Source organism: Podarcis liolepis (assembly GCF_965112155.1).
Source record: "Podarcis liolepis genome assembly, chromosome: 1".
Classification (NCBI taxonomy): Eukaryota; Metazoa; Chordata; class Lepidosauria; order Squamata; family Lacertidae; genus Podarcis; species Podarcis liolepis.
The window spans coordinates 104559943-104582821 of NC_139554.1; the positions used below are offsets into that span (position 1 = coordinate 104559943).

The 22879-nt window shown below is 42.6% G+C and overlaps 1 long non-coding RNA gene across 1 annotated transcript in view; it reads right to left on the reverse strand.

Annotated features, from left to right (window-relative positions):
• The window catches only part of LOC310703350, a 140182-nt gene extending 117545 nt beyond the window's left edge, over nucleotides 1-22637 (reverse strand). The window contains exon 1 of the long non-coding RNA XR_014524089.1: nucleotides 22088-22637. This is a non-coding gene — a long non-coding RNA (uncharacterized lncRNA). The remainder of the gene's footprint in view (nucleotides 1-22087) is intronic.
• Between the last annotated feature and the right edge of the window lie 242 nt (nucleotides 22638-22879).

Below are 22879 nucleotides of genomic sequence, written 5' to 3' on the forward strand. Positions count from 1 at the left end.
TTTTGCATTTGGCTTTTTATTGTCTCATTTTACAACTTTCTTGTTTGTCACTCTGGGTGGGATAGAAAATTAATTAATATTTTAAAAAAAACCTCTGAAAGTAAATAAAATGGAGCCAAATGGGCATAAAGAGAGATTTGTGTTCATTTTAATTTTCTTTCTCACTTTACGATATTGATTAAATTTGATCTCAGGAGCATTATCTCTGTTAAAATTTATGTGCTCACAAACATGATTCCATTTTTGGGACTTGTAAGCCAATGACATGTATCCTGGAGAACAGATGGGGTTTGTTGGTCTTTTAATTTAGCTAATTTCTCCTACTGAAAAAGGGAAAAGGGTCATTAAGAGTGCTGCAAATGGAAGTTCTTTGCAAGTCAGTTGACTTGAGAGGTTTTTCACCATCTGCTGAGCTCCTTAAATGTCCAATCTGTGGCTGCAATGGAGCAGATGTGATAGAAGAGATTTCTGATTGACACCACTGCTAATCTCAAACCAAGTTCCTCACATTTAATTTATAGCAGAGCAATGCAAACCTTCAGAAAGGTCATGTTTGATGAGGATCAGCATCACAGGAATAATGCGCTAGTATAAAAAGAAATGGAAATCATGGGATATTGCTGAAAGTGCCAGCAAGACTAGAAAGTGACTGCCCATGTTTGAGATGGCAGGTTGGAAGAGGATATAAGGAAAAGGAACCCTCTCCTTTTGCAAAAGATCAGTTCAAGGAAAGTGGGGCAATTATTTTTACAATGCCATCCATTTTTTGGCATTTATGTATGTCGTTTCCTATACATATTTTTCCCCATCTTTGTCTTAACTCATTGTTTCAAAATGATCTTTAATATGAAAGACTGTAGCTTTAGCCACCCCAGTAAAATGTTTCCTATATCAATTCTTCATTGTACAGCACACCATCAGATCAACAAGAAAAATATGCTCCAAGTTATTTTTTATTCCACTTGGGAACTACTTTTTTCTCAGTGGATATAGTTAGCAACTAGTTTGACTTTTAGCCTTGGGCTAAAAGTTCTCTGCAGTTTCCTGACAGTTTTTGTTGGGTACCAATCATCTGGGATAATTAGATTTCTCCTCTCTTCCCGCACCCCTGCCCGATATTTCTACCTGTTCCTATTCTGTTGGAAGTTAAAATCAACTTCCGCAGAGAAACTATAACCTGTAAGTCTGGTCTGTAGGCTGTTCTTCAACATACCATGCTGTTGCTGCTGCTGTTACCAACTTTCACATATATGTCTCAAATTGATGTACACAATATAATAAATAATAAAGTTTAAAACATCATAGAAAATAACAGCAATTAAATGGAAAAACAATAAAGAGAGACACCCATGGTGGCAGTGGCAGATCGGGGGACTTGTTAGTGGTGGGCAGAGCCAGAGGCAAATGTGGATGGAACAATGAAATGTGAATTTTACCTTCTAATAAAGAAAAATGTCGCGTTTCATCTTCATAGGCTAGTTTCTACACCATGGGTAGGCAAACTAAGGCCCGAGGGCCAGATCTGGCCCAATCACCTTCTAAATATGGCCTGCGGACGGTCCGGGAATCAGCGTGTTTTTACATGAGTAGAATGTGTCCTTTTATTTAAAATGCATCTCTGGGTTATTTGTGGGGCATAGGAATTCGTTCATCCCCCCCCCTCAAAATATAGTCCGGCCCCCCACAAGGTCTGAGGGACAGTGGACCGGCCCCCTGCTGAAAAGGTTTGCTGACCCCTGTTCTACACACATACACACACACACACAGAGAGAGAGAGAGAGAGAGAGAGAGAGAGCGTGCACTATCATCCATCTAAGGAAGCAAGATAACATTCTCAGAGTCCAAGACATATTCCAGCTAGGCCAGAAACAAAACCATTCGAGGAGTGTGTGAAGCAGGGGCAGCGAGGTGTGTGGACTGAAAAGAGTCCTGGTGGCATGAAAAGAGAGCCTTGGAGGGCTGCATTCAGCCCTCTTCCTTCCAGCCTGGTTTACACTGGCTGGCAGCAGCTCTCTGGGATTTAGATGAGACCTCTCCCAGACCTATCTGGATATCTTGGGAATTAGATTTGGGACCATTTCCATGCAAAGTATGTGCTCTACCATTAAGCCACAGCCCCCTCTGATTCTTATCGATCAGTTCCCCTCCCCCCCCCCATCTAAGATTAGAGAACTCGTTTTTTGTGCTGAGTCAAGCTACTTCACGATAAACTGAGGTTATTGTTTGTGAAGTCCCTACGGAAAGTCTAAGATATTGTTTTGACGCTTGTCTCTCATAATTACAGCTCTTTGCTCTATCCAAGTAGATGGCTTTTAACACAGACTGAAAGCAAAGCAAAATTAGAACACTGGAAATAGTTGTCCACTGCACATTTTAGACCCCTTATGACTTATTTCCATCTTTTCAGCCTATGTATGCTCCCAGATTTAATTCAGTTGGATACACGCTGTGCTTTCAGATCTGGAAAGCTGATGTCAGATTGTCAAATGCTAACTATTTCACTTCTGTTTAGCATTTATTTGCAGAAGGCATCAGAGCCTGGGCAGCGGCTTTAGCCATTCATTACAAAGAATGAAATATCATCATTATGATTAATATATTATTTATACCCCGCACATCTGGCTGGGTTTCCGCAGCCACTCTGGGCAGCTCCCAATCGAATATTAAAAACACAATACAGAATTAAACATTAAAAACTTCACTAAACATTAAAAACTTCACTAAACAGGGCTGCCTCTTTTAAAAGTAGGATAGCTGCGTATTTCCTTGACATCTGATGGGAAGGCATTCCACAAGAAGGGCACTGTTAAGTTGTGGGTGAACGTATCAGATGACACAGCGATTCTTCAAACCACTCTTGTTTATTCACAGGCCAGAACAGAACAGGGCTGAAGGGTTCAGCCAACCTGCTTATATAGAGCTCAACTACAAAAGCAACAGTAACAACTTTCTGTAACTATCCAATCACTGAGCATCACTTTCAATTCCTTATTTGCATATGTGGACCTGAGTGGAAACTATCTACAGTATTCCCCTGCTGGCCCAGGGTGAGAACTTCAATACGTAAACAGGCACCACTACCAAAATGCCAATTCTGGTTGCAACCCTAAACATTTTAAACTAAGGAGCAAGTCCCATTGGACTTAATGGTTGGAGAGGGGTCACGGCTGAGTGGCAGGGCATGTTTTACATGCACAGGGTCCCATATCTAATCCGTGGTACCTCCAATCAAAAAGAGCAGTTGATGTGAAAAACCTCTCTGCCTGAGAGATGGGAGACCCACTACCAGTCAGAACTGGTCACAGGTGGGGAACCTGTCGTCCTCCAGAGCTCACTGACTCCAACTCCCATGTGCTCCTCCCACCAGCATGGCCAAGGCCCAGGAATATGGGAGTTGTATTCCAACAGCATCCAAAAGGCCAGAAGTTCCCCATCCTTGGAGTAGACAATATTGACAGTCTATGAACCAGCATTTTCCTATGTTCCTGACTAAATAGGCTTAGCAAGATCCTATCTTATTTCTTTGTAAAATAATAAAAAAGGGTAAGTATAAAGGAGCTACATTTGAAGAAAATTCTCCATCCTATCAGAAACTGTCGTTTCAATTTCCTCTTAGTATTATTAGGGTTCTGTTGATGTGAACAGGTCTTCTCACCCTGTGTTAATTCTGCCACATGGGCAGCAGCAAAGTAATTTTCAAACACAGCAATGTGAAACTGTGTTTCACAAACATTATCTAATCAAGTTCATATAGATGAATGCATGTGGCACACCCTCTGCCCTCTACAGAAAGCTCAATCTATAATTAAATCCTTAGAGAATGAATAGCAGTCCCATCCAATAAATTAAATCTTACAACTTTTTTTTTAAAAAATCACAAAGAGATTTAAATATTTAAGATAATTGGTCTCAGTGGGAAATTGAGCGGTATATTTGGAAACATTTCTTTCACATTGGAGGCAATGGGCTTTTATTCATCATATCCAATATGCTGCAAGCTTAGGGTATGCATAGCTGATAGAGAAATGCTTTTGAATCCAAAGTCAAAAACAAGCAAGCTATCAAAATATTAGCTTATTCAGCCAATACTTGATGCCTGAGAACTGAAGCAAACTTTGAGCTGACACACTCCCCCTGTTCAGAAGTGGGATTCAAATTATTTAATCTTCATGAAAGTGGTGACACTTTCTGAACATGGCTTCGCTTTTGTTTTAGTAATATTAGGTGCAGAGGTATGTAAGGACCAGAAAAAATTATTTATGCATGCAACCACAGCAGCCTGGATGTTGCTGGCCCTGAATTGGAAGGACGATTCAGCTCCAGCCAAGGAAGAATAGCAGATAAAATGAATGAACTATGCAGAAAAAGCAAAACTTACCATGGCAAAATCAGAAACCAGGAAGAAACAATCTTTAATAAAGAATGGAGGAATTATGTAAACGATTTGAAAATTTGTTGTAAACAATTAATTAGCAGGATTATCTTAAAACTCATAGTTAAAAGAATAAACTAAGAAAGACCGAGGGAGTAAATAATAATTGGAACAAGGGAGGAGATGAATTATGAAAATTATAACTGAGGGAACCACAAAAGGGTGGGGGAGTCTAATGGGGTACCTGTATTGGATGTTTGTATGTTGTAAAATTTAAAAACTGAAAAATACAAATTTAAAAAAGAACTAACATGTTTCAAAAGTGGCTCTGAAACTGCAGTCATTTCTTGCTTCAGTGACAATGTAGACCATGAGAAAAATGGATGCCTTTACGTTGGAATTAGATCAAAGTGTATACATTTGCTGCAGTATACAAATACATATAATAAAATGAATATTGATTCCATAATGGCTATTTTAAATTCCACGCAGGCCCCTTTTGGCAAGCTGCACCAAAGTCCCCCCCCACCACCACCACCACCTTAATCCAGCCTTGGGACAAATACTGAGGGACCCTGAGATCTTTGCCACATCCATGCTGTTCATTGAAAGCATTATAATACCACATTAACAGCTGCAGCTTCCTCCAAAGTATCCTGAGTTCTGGAGTTTATTAAAGTGCTGAGAGTTGTCAGGAGACCTGTGTTCTCCCTGCAGAGCTACAATTCCCAGAGTTCACTGAGAAAATGGATTGACTGCTCAACCAATCTGGGCATTTCAGTTCTGTGAGGGGAACAGGGGTCTCCTGTCAATTCTCAGCGTCTTTAATAAACTCCAGCCTCCAGGATTCTTTGGGGGAAGCCAGGACTCTTAAAGTGGTATAATAGTGCTTTAAATATATCGTGCAAATGTGGATGCTGAAGAATCATGAGATGCACTGCTAAATGTCAACCATTTCTGCCATTTCCCGTAAGTCGCAAACATGAAGCGCTACCAATAAATGTCAACATTCACCAAGTTTCTGACATTTACGGCAATGTAAAAAAAAAAAAAATCTATCTCCATTAACACATAGGTTGATACTGCCTCGGAGGTAGCCTTTGTTGTAGTAATAATAATAATACCAAAATGATGCCTGATAGCTTAGCAGTGGCAAACCATTGCACCATTATCAGCCGATGAAAAAAGAACATCTGGTAACACGGCTGGGTCCAGAGTCCCTGCATAACTTGGAAGGCACAAAGAAGTGCTTTCTGGATATGCTTCTGGATTCATACTGAGCTACTCAAAAATCCTTGCCCGGTGAAGAAATATCATATGGGAACTTAATTAGCGGTCCATGGGAGCCTATGGGTGTTAATAAAGAAAATGAAAGGAAATGTTCTTAAAAATGGAACTAGGATAGTGATTGTTGAAAGGAAAACTTATCCAGCAGAGCAATTCTCCCTAATAAATTGTAGGAGTTCGTTAGAAGCAATTAGCAAGTGTATTGGATTGTACACACAGAGCAGTAGAAAATAAGCTCCGAAACTGTGCAATTAGAAAGTGAGTTAGGTCTTTCAAAGGTCACAGTTAACTTTTAGGGAAACAACACAAATCTGCAGAATCACGGGACTCAATCCTATGAGAGTCAGTGTGTTGTAGTGGTTAATGTGTCAGATTAGGGTGGGCGTAGGCAAACTTGGCCCTCCAGATGTTTTGGGACAACTCTCCTGATCCCTAGCTAACAGGACCAGTGGTCAGGGAGAATGGGAATTGTAGTCCCCAAACATCTGGAGGGCCATGTTTGCCTATGCCTGGATTAGGGCCTGAGAGACCAGGGTTCAAATCCCTACTCGGCCATGAAGCTCACTGGGTGGTCTTGGGCCAGTCTCCTCCTCTCAGTCTAACCTATAGCACAAGGTTGTTGTGGATACTAAACGAGAAGTGGGAGAATCATGTACACACAACTTTGAGCTTCTTGGAGAAAAAGGTGGGGTATAAATAAAGTTTTTGGAGGAAAAAGATGAGATACAAATGCAATCAATCAACAGTTAGCCTCACTGAGTTCAGTGAGACTTATTTCCAATTAAGTATTCATGGGATTGTCATCTGGACAACTGCAAACATTAGGCCCTGATCCAGCCACGGTTAAGAACTATTAACAGCAAAATCCTGTGGACACTTCCCTGAAAGCCAGCCTATCAGTGTTTTTAGTCAATAACTGACTGACATTTAGGAAAGCAGAGCTAGCCAATCAAAGAGAAGAATATTGAAGCACCCAGATTCTTGCTTTGTTTTAAAGCCATTTTCTCCTGGTTTTTCTTGGTGGAGAAGCGATTGGTGCCCCATAGAAAACAATCCTGGTGTCCAGAGTTTTAGTGTGACTGGGCAGTACAGGTCTTATTCTAGACAAAAAAGCTATTTAAAATACTTCACTAATCTCAACACAGATACAGTCCATCATTATTTAGGTCCATTTTGCAGGAGGTGCCGCTGTGATCCAGTACTGATGTATCCACTGAGGGGGCAAAATGAATAGCAACCCTGTAGTCCAGTGATACTATCCTGACATGTTTGTTTAAAAAAGAAAAAGCAGTGGGGGTGGAGGAAGTTAATCATAGCCCTAGTGCAATTGTTTGAGGACTGGAGAGGGTCAAGAGATCTAGGGAAAGAATCGGATTCAGGCAGCAGTGAGTGAGAAAGCATCTGGATGCAAGGTCCATCTGTAGAAGGAGTAGAGAAACAATGGGAGTTTCTCAGAAGCCAGGTCTTTCTATGCTTCACCACTGCGTCAGTCACCAGATCTACCAGAAATGATAGGTGTGTATTTGGTTACAGATTGGTTGGTTGGTTTTGCCCCCTCCTGCAGAGAAAAAAACCGCTCCCGATGACCATGCTACAGTGCACAGATTACATTTGTCAGGTTGAGATGGAAGTCATAGGGTTTTGCGGTAGGAGAATGAGTGAAAGCGCTTGGTCTTTAAAAAGTTAGTTCACATGTGTCTTCAGAGCTGTGTTCACTGCTGTTCTCAAGTGAGGACTATCAGAAAGAGTGGTTTCAGGACTGAGGACTGTGTTATCTCTTTGAACACGTGGTGGCTGCAATCATAATGGTAAACTCCATACAATTAGGCACCTGCACATGTGGGAGGCTGTGAGAAAGAGGACAAAATAATCTCCTTTTGGGTCCTGAATGCTCCATTTTTGTTTTTATTTTTTTGCTGTAAGCCAGTGGGCCAATGTCGTCATTTAATGGAAGGGAGAACAAAACCTTCTTCCACTTGACGCTTCCATCAGATTAGTGGAAAGCTGGGAAGAAAACATTTTTCATGTTATCAAACTGCTGTCCTCCCATTTATTTTTGGCAACTGCAGATTCCTCTCTAACCTCTGTAATTAGCTAGGGAGTGCCTCTTTCCCCATCTGTTAGCTCTTCAACAATAGGTTTAGCGCGAGAGTCAGGAGACAGCCAGTTGTCTATAGAAGATAACCATAAATAATGAACGGGACAAGTAGATTATGTAGAGGCATTTGTCACAGTTCCCACTAAGTGCAGCTGAAATATAGATTAAAAAGAGAGGGGTTGAAACCATTGCTGTTTGCAAACGCTACAAAGCAGGGGTTAGCAGTTACTGGTGGGCTGCTTAATGCTACTGGGAGGTGGTTTTGGGGTTTGTTTGTTTTTGCATAGAATGCTGACCTAGATGAACACCTGGATGATCCAGCAAGGCTGTTTGGAAGGATCAGTGAACAAGGACATTGTGGACTAGTTAGACGCAGAGGAATGGGAGGAGGAAACAGCTGGGGAACCACCAAGGGAAGAAGGCTCAGAGCCTGACGGGTGGTGGTGGAGGAACGATGAGTGGGCAGAGGGAGGAGAAGACAGGGAAATGGTAACCGGGCTTAGTGAGCTGCGAGAGTCGGTGGCAGAGAGAAGTCAAGAACCAGAGACAGAAGCTGAAGCTGAAGCAGGTGAAAGGAGGGAGGCCAAGAGGCAGAGATGAGTCAGGCTTGTGGAGAGTCATGGGCATCTCCTCCTCTTGCTCTGACAAGCTCCCCTCTCCCACCTTGCCTCCGAGAACCAGAAGAGAGCTCAAAAAGGCAGAGCAGTGGCAGGCCGCACACAGACGCAGTCTCCGATTGCTTGGGGAAAGCCGTGGAAAGGAGGGGGCTTAGATGGCTGTGAGAAGGCGGGGTCTTTCAGTCTCAGCAGTTGATCCATGGGGTTAGACCTACCAGGGATGAGTGGTGCTGCTCATTTGGCCTGACGCTCAGTCAAGTCTATGAAGATTGTGTTTTTTGCTAAGAAAGAGTTAACTCCAACTTTGAATGGTGTGATTTACTGTCCTCTGCTCTTTGACAGAAGAGGTGTCATGCCTTGCATGTTAAGTGATTCTGGGTATGTCCCTCTGATGTGTAAATTAAATCTCCTTTGTGGATCTAAAGTCGGGGTGGGCACCCTGTGGCCCTAGATACCCAGGCAGCCATTGATCATATTTAATGAAGGTGGCAAGGAAAGAAGAATGGGGGAAGGGAATGGCAGAAAGAGAAAGAATGCAGTGCAGAAAGAGGGAGAGTTTCCACAGGGGAGATTTGATACCTGATTGCACTCCCAATTACATCACTGGATGCACCGAAGGATTGTCACATGTGCTTATATGTCCTTCCCTGGAAGTAAATTGAGTAGACCTTAATACAACTTTTGGGCAGTAAGCACACACGTTAAGCCAGTGTGCAAGATTGCACTTCATGCAACTATACCAGCACCAGTGTTTTGCGTGACTCTCTCCCTTTGAATCAATGAAATATGAGGGCAGCAGTAGGAGAACATGTAAAAGATAAATAAGCTGAAAATAGCATTCCACTTGTACAAAAATATATAAGCTGAGACCCCTCCACCCCCTTTTTTTTAATGAATTGAAAACAGCCACAAGCCTGCTGGTCCAGACCTCAGGAAGGCTTCTCATTGTACAATTTTTTTAAGAGCTTAATAAATGTTTGCAATTGGGAGGTCCATTCTTATGTATTCTGGACTTGTTGTTCCATCCCTAATCACTCACTGAGAGAGAATAAAAATAAAGCCAAATCTTTATTTTTCCTTCTAATAGAATTTATTTTTTATATCCTGCCTCCATAGCACAGGGTAATCTTCTGCCAACCCAAATAATATTAAGAAAACAATATATATTCTTAAAAAATGTTAGATAATGATCCCATGTCACTTGAAAAATCCAGTCATCTGAAAGAGATAACCATGTGTAGTTTTTTTCCTTTTTCTTTAACAGGGAGAGTCTGTGGTTACAGTGGCACCCCATGGTAGAAGCACGGAAATGCAGAAAAGTCTATGCTGACTTTTTATTCTGTTGCATTTAACTGCGTATGCTGTGTCAACAGCAGGATTCAAGAATAGTGATACCCAGTAGCCAAAATAGCTCTCAAAGATCAAATATTAAGATTCTAAAAGGAAAATTAAAAGCATGCAGAGTCTCATGCCATCTATTAGAGATCTTAATATAGATCAATGCACTGGTGACTTACTACATGGGACATACAAATCTATTGTCAAAATGTGGCTTGCAGAATAAAGGCAGGTGAGAATCCTAACCCCACTTAACTAGGAGGTAAAGACCACTGAATTCAACATGACTTAGATTTGAGTAGACATGAGGTTGGTATCACACTAAGTTTTGAGCAATTTCAAACATCACATTGCTTTATTATTTTGAGGGGGGGCTTTCCTTTTTAAAAATTTCTGCAATGAATATAAAAACAAGCTAGAAGAAGCAGGAAATGAATAAAAAGATAAAACCATCTCATTCCCAAAGTTATAGCAAAAGCTCATGAAATCATGTCCTATGTGTGAGAAATTGAGAGTGCACCAGCAGAGGACATGGTAGGAGACCCACCGGCAAAAAAATAAAATAAATGTGTTTTAAGATGGGGATACTGGTGGTTGTTTATAAACTCGTCAGGCTAAATTTTATCCATTAGGAAAGACCATACGTTGTACTAAGGCCGACTGGGACAAAGAAGCAATGGTTACTCTTCCTTGAAAAATGTGTGTGTGTAATATAGACATACTCAAGAGTGGATTCATTTAAACCAGTGGAGTTAAGCCCATTGATTTCAATGGACCTACTCTAAGTATGACTTAGCTGGATGTCACCCATAAAAAGAATCGATTGTTAAACTTATTGGAACTTTTTGATCCCATGCAGGGCAGAAAGTAGTAGAAATAAACATGTGACAATGCTGAAGATTAATTTTAGATTATGAATTAGGCCTGGAATTCATAGAAGCCAAATTGTGTGGTATTACCTAGTGGCTGAAGTACCTGTGCCATTAAGTATCACAACGTGGTAGAATATCATCTTCCTCCAGTTCTAGTGTCTTCTTTCTGGAGGTACAACTGGTGTGCTCTGACATAAAGGCAGGCAACTACAGGAGTACATTAAAAGAACATCCAAGCAGGAGGAGTAGCGTAACATAAGAACTTAAGATTCTACTGGATCAAGCTTAAAGACCCTCCAAGTGTCCCACTTTTCCAAGGACGTTCCTGATTTAGAGCAGCCGTCCCGGTTTCTGATTTGATCCGCAATGTCCCACTTTTCCTTAGGATGTCACTATTTTCATTGGAGAAATGTCGGAGGGTATTGGCTTATGGCCCATCAAGGCCAGCTTCCTGTTCTCACAGTGGCCAATCAGATGCCTTTGGGAAACTCACAAGCAAGTTTTGAGTGCAAGAGCAGTCTTCCCTCCTGCAGTTTCCAGCATTCTGGTATTCAGAAGCATTACGTTTTCCAACCATGAAAGCAGAGCGTAGCCATAGCAGTGCTTTTATAAACACCAAGTAAAAAGGATGAAGCACTTGGGGTTCACAGAACCCTTCTTTGGGCTCAATATTAATCAACCAAAGAACAACAAAAGGGCAGGAAATGTGGAAGAAGAAAAAGATGCTACTGGTAGTAGGGACTTAATAGAAACCATATTTGCATTGATTCCTGCTTCCTCTCTGGGCCATGTATTTTGGGGGAGACACACATCCCAATATGTGCGTCTCCCTCAATATGTCCCATCCCATTGAAAATATATACCTGGATTCTTTTAGGCATCACCAAGAATCTAGGCATAGGAAGAAGAAACATAAAATTATAGAATTGAGGGGGATCTTGGTGGTCAACTGATCCAACTCCCTGCGCTCAGTGCAGAATCTACCATGCAGGATTCAACTACAGTGGTACCTCAGGTTAAGTACTTAATTCGTTCCGGAGGTCCGTACTTAACCTGAAACTGTTCTTAACCTGAAGCACCACTTTAGCTAATGGGGCCTCCTGCTGCCGCCATGCTGCCGGAGCAAAATTTCTGTTCTCATCCTGAAGCAAAGTTCTTAACCTGAAGCACTATTTCTGGGTTAGCAGAGTGTGTAACCTGAAGCGTATGTAGCCTGAAGCGTACATAACCCAAGGTACCACTGTACAGCATGGCCAGTTAATGGCTGTCTATCATCTCTTTAAATCAGATGTGGGTAACCTTTGACCCTCCCTATGTTATAGAACTACAACTCCCATCAGCCTCAGCAGGCATGGATGGCCAATGACCAGGGATGGCAGGAGTTGCAGCAACACCTGGAGGGCCAGTGGTTCCCCACACTTGGGAGTATACACTGATGAAGCAAGTAATTCATGGTTTCTGTGCAGCTGCCTCTTCGGAAATGTTTGATATGATCCTATATTCCAAAGAGTCCCTTTTCCATGCATGAGAGCAGCATAGCTCACCCCTAAGATGTTCAACAATGATTTCTAAAATAATAAAAAAAGCACAGCCTCAGATAACTTTAGCACAGAGCCAAACACTATCATTTCTTCCCAACCCAATAATGCATATAATATCAGGAGTATGAGAAGTTCTTTAATAGTGGAGATCTGTTTTTCCTTGACAATTTTATAGCAGAAAAAAGAACTATAATTTTTTAGTATGTGCTTCATTTCAGTCAAAGGGAAAATGCAAATCATCTAGCTGGTTTTTTTGGGGTTTTGCCATCATTTGGACAAGAGCTCCTCTCAGTGGCCTGATGTGGATTCTGGTTTCCGCTCTCAGATTCCATGCCTGACCATAATTAATGTTATAACTAATAATAAATTCATGGCCGCATGAACAAGGGACAGTAATAATACCCAGATTTGGCTGTCATTTCCTCTGACAGTCTTTAGTTAGCTCATAGAAAGCTTGTTACAGTTTATAAGATAAGAGAAACAGTGCAAAAAGAAAAGTGCTTGTATAAGCCATAGCAAACAGGAAGCAAACCACCCAACAGAATGGGACTGTGGCAGGGTAAAAATTACATGGATCAAAGATTATTTACAGTGTAATTCTTGTTGTTGTTGTTAAGTCATTTAGTCGTGTCTGACTCTTCGTGACCTCATGGACCAGAGCATGCCAGGCACTCCTGTCTTCCACTGCCTCCCGCAGTTTGGTCAAACTCATGCTGGTAGCTTCAAGAACACTATTTAACCATCTCGTCCTCTGTCTTCCCCTTCTCCTTGTGCCCTCCATCTTTCCCAACATCAGGGTCTTTTCCAGAGTGTCTTCTCTTCTCATGAGGTGGCCAAAGTATTGGAGCCTCAGCTTCAGGATCTGTCCTTCTAGTGAGCACTCAGGACTGATTTCTTTAAGAATGGATAGGTTTGATCTTCTTGCAGTCCATGGGACTCTCAAGAGTCTCCTCCAGCACCATAATTCAAAAGCATAAATTCTTATCCTATATATGTCAATTAGAAATGAATCCCGTTAAATTCGATGAGCCTTACTTCCACATAAGTGTGCACAGAGAATTCTCATTTCACAGAATGGGAATTAAAGGTTGGGCCCTGGAGAAGACAAAAAAGGTGTCTGTTTGCCACTGCTAGGTTGCACCACATTATTCATGTGCAGTACAAAATCAATTAATATTCCAGTTGTTGTTGTTTTTCAATTGAGGGAAATCGTGGTCAGACAAGGGGGCTGTTTCTAACGCAGTCAACATGCGTGCACACACTCACCTGCTTCTCAGGGTAGAAATCCCAGCGCAAATTTGAGGAGGCTCAGGGTGAGGTGAGGAACAGTAAGTCCCATTGCAAAAGAGGAAGTCCTTGCACTAATGGCGCAACCTTTTTGGACCCATCACTCTCCCCGCCCAGTTGGATATCACTTTTGAAATGTTGTAGTTGCAAATAGTTGCCATTCTGAGGCCAAGAACAGGGAAGAAAGCTCAGCATTACTGTTTCATCAGGGACAGGCTACAGGAACAAGGCCAAATGACGGTCTTGCTGCGACAGCAGGCAAAACACAGCCTAGAATAACTAAGGAGATTGTACAAGAATACTTGGCTAGTTTAGATGTATTCAAGTCTCCAGGGCCAGATGAACTGCATCCAAGAGTATTAAAAGAACTGGCAGATGTGATCTCAGAACCACTGGCAGTCATCTTTGAGAATTCCTGGAGAACAGGCGAAGTCCCGGCAGACTGGAGGAGGGCAAATGTTGTCCCTATTTTCAAAAAGGGGGAAAGAGAGGACCCAAATAATTATCGCCCAGTCAGTCTGACATCAATACCAGGGAAGATTCTGTAGCAGATCATTAAGCAAACAGTCTGTGAGCACCTAGAAAGGAATGCTGTGATCACCAATAGTCAGCATGGATTTCTGAAAAATAAGTCATGTCAGACTAACCTGATCTCATTTTTTGACAGAATTACAAGCCTGGTAGATGAAGGGAACGCAGTGGATATAGCCTACCTTGATTTCAGCAAGGCATTCAACAAGGTGCCCCATGATATTCTTCCAGTGGCGTAGCGTGGGGGGTGCCAGGGGTGCCGGCCGCACCGGGCGCAACATTTGGGGGGGCGCGTTTGGCCGGCCCTCCTCGAGGAAGCAGGAACCCCACTGTCCTCGGACCTCCTCCGAAGGCTGGCGGTGGGGCGGAGAGACCTCCTCCCGCCGCCAGGCTTCGGATGGCTGTCCTGAAGACTTGTGGTGGGAGCAGTGGCGTAGCGTGGGGGGTGCAGGGGGGCCTGCTGCACCTGGCGCAGCATCTGGGGGGGGCGCGGAAGAGACTCGAGTGCTAAAATCCACGGGTTAGGGGGCGCAAATTACTTGCCTTGCCCCGGGTTAGGGGGCGCAAATTACTTGCCTTGCCTCGGGTGCTGAGAACCCACGCTACGCCACTGTATTCTTGTAAAGAAGCTGGTAAAATGTGGTCTTGACTATGCTACCACTCAGTGGATTTGTAACTGGCTGACTGACCGAACCCAAAGGGTGCTCATCAATGGTTTCTCTTCATCCTGGAGAAGAGTGACTAGTGGGGTGTCACAGGGTTCTGTCTTGGGCCCGGTCTTATTCAACATCTTTATCAACGACTTGGATGATGGACTCAAGGGCATCCTGATCAAATTTGCAGATGACACCAAACTGGGAGGGGTGGCTAACACCCCAGACGACAGGATCACACTTCAAAATGACCTTGACAGATTAGAGAACTGGGCCAAAACAAACAAGATGAATTTTAACAGGGAGAAATGTAAAGTATTGCACTTGGGCAAAAAAAATGAGAGGCACAAATACAAGATGGGTGACACCTGGCTTGAGAGCAGTACATGGGAAAAGGATCTAGGAGTCTTGGTTGACCACAAACTTTACATGAGCCAACAGTGTGACGTGGCAGCTAAAAAAGCCAATGCAATTCTGGGCTGCATCAATAGGAGTATAGCATCTAGATCAAGGGAAGTAATAGTACCACTGTATTCTGCTCTGGTCAGACCTCACCTGGAGTACTGTGTCCAGTTCTGGGCACCACAGTTCAAGAAGGACACTGACAAACTGGAACGTGTCCAGAGGAGGGCAACCAAAATGGTCAAAGGCCTGGAAACGATGCCTTATGAGGAACGGCTAAGGGAGCTCGGAATGTTTAGCCTGGAGAAGAGGAGGTTAAGGGGTGATATGATAGCCATGTTCAAATATATAAAAGGATGTCATATAGAGGAGGGAGAAAGGTTGTTTTCTGCTGCTCCAGAGAAGCAGACACAGAGCAATGGATCCAAATTACAAGAAAGAAGATTCCACCTAAACATTAGGAAGAACTTCCTGACAGTAAGAGCTGTTCGACAGTGGAATTTGCTGCCAAGGAGTGTGGTGGAGTCTCCTACTTTGGAGGTCTTTAAGCAGAGGCTTGACAACCATATGTCAGGAGTGCTTTGATGGTTTTTCCTGCTTGGCAGGGGGTTGGACTCGATGGCCCTTGTGGTCTCTTCCAACTCTATGATTCTATGATTCTATGACCCAGGAGATATGGGATGCCAATCTCCTATTGCTCCCTGGGGAACTTGTGGCCTTATTTTAAACGTGTGCAGCAGTAGCAGCAGCAGCAGCACTTACTAGCCACCTGCAGTGACTATCAGCTGCTTTAAAAAGAAAGTAAGTTTTAAAAGGCCACCTCAGGTTATCTCATACAGCTTGCTGCAATATTTAGGGCCTCACAGTAGTTTGCATGTCACGAGTTCCCTTGTGAATGCAGAGGCCATGAAATTCCTTGGGCATGCTTAGTCCAATTAGGCCTTGACCAAAGCCAAAGAGATTCTGCTCTATTGGCAAGAAAGAAGCCCATCTTGCTTGCTGATTTGAGCATGGTCCATGATCTGAACAAAAAAAAAAACCTCCAGAGGTATTTATTCCATTTATGCACTGAGACAGATAGCAATTGCACAAATAATTTAAAAGACCCTCCATTGTATCCACACTACAAGTTATATGGAACATTTTGACAGTTGCCTTCTAGGACATGAGTAGTCATTAAGTGAAATCTGAACATAGTAAAGTGTTTCCTCAAGGGGAATTTGTCCATTTTGATCAAGTATGTTTCCAATTTGTATTTATATTCCATCATACTGTTGTATCAACAAGCAATCCTGATTCTAATCAAGGATGTCAAATCACATTGGGAGGACATATTTTTGAAAAGTGTTAAACTTCTGACAGGCAGCTGTCCTCCAAATTCAATATAAAGAGGCTTCAGGGGAAAAACACATGAAAGCAGCAAGTGAAGAACCTTGTGGTGCCAAGGACCCAGGTTAAGTGCTTCAGAGAATTCTTATTGCATTGTAAGAGGAAAATGTTTCAAAGAAATTTTTTTATTAGGAGTGAGCTGAATGTTCCCATATTTGATGTCCAGGCAAAAATAGAAAGAAAAATTGGAGGCAGAAGATGCCATCTCCTGTAAAGTTCTTTAACTGAGAATATTCACCGCTTTTTCAATCCTGTCCACTGCTATTTCTGCTGTTGCATTGTTTTCCTTTCAAGTTACTGCTTCTTATTTAATTCCTGGTTTAATCACATGTACAAGCCTAGCCAATCAGTGCCCACAAAAGGGGGGTGCCCCCAAAATACACGAAGGTAGTCATGACGCCATAGAGGGTAGATTCACCCTCTGCCATCTACACTTTGGGTACACATGAGAAGAGGTTCTATGTAGGTTCCTCTGTACACATGTTGAGCTCGTCTGTAAGATGGGGAATCCTGGCCTCTCCTCATGTGTAGTAACTCCTGGAGATCTGTACCTTTTGCATTTCTAGGATCTCCTTTATAATATGGGGTGACCCAGACTGTACACATAGACTTGTACTATCACAAGATGTACAATGTAGATAGACGTTTGACTGAAACATGTATTATTTTTTATACAGTGGAACTTCGGTTACAGCAGGGATCTGTTCTGGAGGCCCCACCACAACCCAGAAATGACGCACATCAAAGCACCGCATCTGCACATAGCACAATTTAGCACTTTTGCGCATGTGCGAGCGGTGAACCCGGAAGTAACCCACTTCCGGGTTTGCCGCGGACGTTCACCGAAGTGGACGCAAGCAGAGGTGGACGCAGAAAGAGCTTTGATTGTATAAAGACATTAAGATACTGGCCATCTTGTATTCAGTCCCTTTTCTATCTACAGCTTCACAGTAGCTCAATTATAAACCGCAGGCTTTGCATGCAAAACATCCCAGATTCAACCCTTGCTGTCTTCTGGTCGGGCTGGGGGATAGTCCCACCTGAAACCCTGGAGAGTGCCTGTTGGTGTCAGCAACACTAAGTTGGATGGACAGTTCCAGCTCCCTCCACCCTCGGCTCCCATCTGGGTACCTACCATAAATACTATTTTAAGATGACATTCTCAGACACTGCCCCCCCCACTCCTGTTTGGAAAGCTCAGAACTCCTAGGGAAAGTCCAGCAGTATCTCAGCAGGACTTTAAGGCACCAGAGTGTCTGCAGGCCTTGGAGAGTTCCCGAGGTTATGCTATGTTGGCTTTGTGAGCTGCTATGCCTCCAATCACTGAGCCTCACTATCTGAGCAAGCTTTCGGGTTGTTAAAGGGCCCTCACCTTATTCGCCAGTCTTTGGTAGGGCTGGGAGACAACAGTACTGTCCGAGACGACTCCTCTGAATCAGAGGCAAGACTTGTCCTCTGTCTCAAGAGAGTTGTGAAGACAGACCTGGTACCTCTTCCCCAAGGATAGAAATGGAGCCTCATTGTCCTCTGAACCAGTCAGAATGCATGGTCTCTGAGAAAGGGTCATGACACCTGGTCAGCTCCAACTGCCCGAGAGCAAGTGCTCCATGATGACACTTACAACTGAGACATCATCAAGGTGCTCAGAGGGGACCCCTGTCACTCAGCTCAGTATCGACAACAAATCTGCACACATGATGAGGTTGATTATCCCATAAAGCAATAGAATGGAATGAATATCGATTTTGGTCAATCAAAACTCTGGCTTGTGGTTTAAGCAGACCTGGATGTATGCATTAAGAGCAGGAATGTGTCAGTCTGCCTGGAGCCTACTGCTCCCATGTGAGAAACAGGATGCTTGGCATGGCTTTGGTCAAGCTGAGATCTATGTACCAGGGTGAAAAAGAGACCAAGACACCATAGCAACTTTTAGCAACGTTCACAACGTTCACAAGACTCCTTGTTTCAAGAGTGTATTGATCCCTTAACAATAGTTATTAAAACATAAAGTAGAACCCCTGTTCTTACAGGAGTCTACCACTGATTCATCATTTTAGTCAGAGAATCAACTGGATAAGAAAACAGTGAATCAGAAGACAGGAAAACATGGAAGTGTAGCAGGATCAAAAACAGACTGAACTTCAGCGTTAGTGCTGTCTTAATCGTCCTCCTCTTCCTTTGTTTATTTTTGCTTAGCTCCAACTTTTTTCTAATAGAGATTTCCCTTGCCTTAGACTCTTCCTCTCCTCCTTTTCCTCAAAGCTGCTCTTGGCTGTTTTCTCTAAGCCATTGTGCGGGATGGATATTTGGTTCATGAACAGTCTTCAATAGATGCAGTTTTTATTTTCAATATTTCCCATTTTTATTTTACTTTCTTTATTCCCTTGTAATGCTCTCATACTTCACTATGTCAATTTTAAACATTTCCCCTCTATTTTTATCCGAACTTATTTCACATTTGTATTATCCAGGATCCCGATTCATTTTTCTCAACAGTCCCTCTTAGTCCACACAAACCATTTCCTTGGATCTCTGCTTGGACTGGTGGCTATAATCCTACCCCACCTCCCTTAATCTTTAAACTACTATAAGGCAGTGAATTTAGTAAGCTTCTAACTAGTTTGGATGGTGCAAGTTTTAGGACAATGCAGCTTAGAGCTTGTTAATATGCATGCTTTATTTGTAGCAATTTTGTTAAATTGTTTTTATATGCCAATCACATTTGCCATTTATAACTTGCACTCTCATCCATACATGCTTTTTTATTCTTATATTTTCATTACAGTGGTACCTCGAGTTACATACGCTTCAGGTTACAGACTCCGCTAACCCAGAAATAGTACCTCGGGTTAAGAACTTTGCTTCAAGATGAGAACAGAAATCGTGCGGCAGCGGCATGGCAGCAGCAGGAGGCCCCATTAGCTAAAGTGGTGCTTCAGGTTAAGAACAGTTTCAGGTTAAGTACGGACCTACGGAACGAATTAAGTTCTTAACCTGCGGTACCACTGTATTGTTGAGTTTATATATTGTCAGCATTTCTATGCTTTGATTGAAATAAATATTTCCCAATTATTTTACCTGAGGTCTAACTCTGGCCCCTTTCTGATTACAACCACTACTTCACTTGAAGAAGCTCAACGGAGTGAAATTTAAGAACCTATTTTCAATACCACCCCCGGTGAAAAACATGATTCAAGCACAAGTGTCTGACAACTCCCACAGGGAGGACCAACACAAAGAATTCATCTGCAGCCCACCATGTCAACCTGTCAGTAACTTTTTCACCATTGGTCATCAGAAAGCCCTGCTGCCTACCTCACTAGCATCCTGTTCCAGATCTATTTTAAGAAATCTTTAAAATATATTTAGTGACAGGATCCTCAAATACCTTTCAATTTTCCTCCCTTACTCAACAGTTTAAGTTTTTTAAAGGAAGTACCAACAAAAGTATAGTGCTCAGATAAAGGGAAGTAATAGTACTGCTCGATTCTGCCTTTGTCAGGCCACACCTACTGTGTCCACTTCTGGACACCACATTTTAAGGGTACTGACAAGCCGGAACATGTGCAATGGAGGGCAAGCAAGATTATCAAGGGCCTGGAAACAAACCTTATGGGGAGCGGTTGAGGGAGATGGGCATGTTTAGCCTGGATAAGAGGAGACAAAGAGGAGAAATGATAGCCATCTTCAGCTATCTAAAGGGCTGTCACATGGAGCAAGTTTGCACAAGTACAAAATCCTTTTAAAAAGAACAACAACAACTGAAGGGCAGAAAAACCCAACCCAATAATTATTGAACATGCTCTGTTGGCTCAGAATACTGACAGTGAGTGGGTGGGGGAGGAACCAGAAGGAGGAGCAACAGAATCCAATATCCTGAACTAAGGCATGGCTGACTGGAATACGGACTTGGAATGTTCCACAACATAACATTTTATTTCCTATTCCTCAAAAAGAACCAGGGGGACTGTAGTTTATCCCCCACAGATCTAGTATTCCTAGCATCCTTAACTATAGTTCGGGGGGGGTGTAATTTAAATATATGGTGTGTACACAGCCTTAGTCCTACATGGAAATCTGGTACAAATCCCACAAGCTATCAGAACCCTAAATTTTATCGCAGTAAACAATGACTACAGAGTGACATGTTTCAATTGCAGCATGCATTAGCCTTTCTGAACTATGTAACACTACATGTGAATTTTGTCTGGTTCATTTTAGCAAGATCCAAATAAGTTATTGCTTGTGCAGTTTTTAAATTAGCTACATTCCCACTAGAGGTACTGCATTTGCTGTAGTTTTTGTCTCTCTCTCTCTCCCCCCCCCACCACAGAATGCCCTTGGTAATATGAATAAACTGCCTTGTTAAATGTTACTGAAATTTTTATTAGACAATATTACCAAATTAGAGTGGTATAAAATATTTCCTTTTCACTAACAAATATTTAAAGTTGTTTTAAATATGCTACTTCTATGAACATGCTATTTGAGCTAATTACATTACTGTAAATTCACCTCTTAAATAATTGCTAAACCTCAAGAAATGCTTTCAATAATTGACTGAGTTTCCATAAGGAAAAAAAATGGTGTTATTAAATCTAAATTAAATGCACATTGGAGGCACTTAACTTAAAGTGTTAAAATGCCAAACATTCTCACGCAGATAAGAGAAGTCATTGGAATTAATGGCAGTCAGAAGCCTTTTAGCCATGCCATTTATAGTTCCTCCTAGTCCCAGTCATATTTTCATTCATCTGCCAGAATTCTCATTCACAGACCAGCAAATGGCTATGGAATCTGGCCTTCGGTGCTGAAATACAGTTCCAACTTGAGTTTCCACAGGAAGGGCAAGCCTACGCATTCATCACTTTGGGCACATGGAGCAATCCATGGTAATGAATGGAGAAATCCTTGTTGCCAGTGGGAGCTCGGCACATGCTACAAGGAACTGTTGCAGTTGGAGGAAATGATTCTAACATAGGTTACACCAGTTAGGAAAGAGCAAATAAGATACATTTGCAAGGCCATCTCTCCCACCCTCCACCCCCCCCAAAAAAAATCCCTCAAAAGGGCATGCTGCAACATGATGTGTTTCTAACATTCCAGTTTTCCCCCTTCTATTTCCATAGAGGTGTGCACTGCATTAGGAAGTTGCCTAGTATATTGCATGTTGTTTAAGACTAGTCATGCTGTTTTCCTATATGTGCTGGATGCTATGCAGCCCACGTTAACCACATATATGTGCCATTGATTTCAAGGACAGATGCATATGCTTCATTAGGACATAAGACACTGCCTAATGCTGAGTCAGACCCTTGTTATACATAGACAATCATTGTCTCACAGTGGCTCCCTGTGGTCTCCAGGAGAGATCTTTCCTAGCAAGGGATGTTGTGAGCAGTGGTGCTCACACAATGCATGCTGCCCTCTGCACTCTAGAATCCCTGGAGTGAAAGGAATAGCTTGAGGAATAGCGCTAGCCTCCTGTGCCAATACCACATTCCCTCTGCCATGCCCCAAGGAAGGATCTGGGCTCTTGTGGGACAGAGGAAAGGTGAAGGGTGCTTGAGCCTTGGAGCATTTGATCACCCCCTTTCAGGGATGGGACCTCATGACATGCTATGCAGACTCTCTCTCATTGACCCAAGGCTCGTCCCTCATTTTCTCCTATTGAATTAAATGGGATATTAATGTGCTTACCTTTTGCTGGCTCATGCTGGAGAGCCAGTGTGGTGTAGTGGTTAAGAGCGGTGGACTCGTAATCTGGTGAACTGGGTTCACTTCCCCGCTCCTCCACATGCGGCTGCTGGGTGACCTTGGGCTAGTCACACTTCTCTGAAGTCTCTCAGCCCCACTCACCTCACAGAGTATTTGTTGTGGGGGAAGGAAGGGAAAGGAGATTGTTAGTCGCTTTGAGACTCCTTAAGGGGAGTGAAAGGTGGGATATCAAGTCCAAACTCCTCCTCCTCTTCATGTCATTTGTGCATTGCTTCTTCCAAACAGATCATAGCTGTAATTTGTCTTGCTGGGACTTTTGCACAGATTCCCATTACACCTTGGCCAAATTTCAGTCTACAGAGTTTCCTTTCTTCCACTGATATCTCAGTTCATGGAATTATTAGCTCACTGGCCTTCCTCTGCTCTGGCATGGCAATGTGATAATTAAAGTGAAGCAAAAGTGTTGTTTCCATTTTTACACAAATGAGTGCAGTCCAGTCCTCTGAACAATTGCTTGGAGTTGCTCTGACTGAAATCACTTGGACCTGTGAGTAAACACACATAACCTGGATTAATGGGAATTATTCAGTCAACAGTGGAAATTCCTCATACCGGGGTCCAAGACCATGTAAAGTGTGTGGCACCACAGAGGCATGAACAAACAGTAGATAAGCAAGTGGCAACAAATAATGTCGAGAGATGCTGGGCATGAAGAGAGAGAGCGCTGTTGCTTCAACAAGGATCAGGCAGAAACTGAGATTCAAATTATGTATG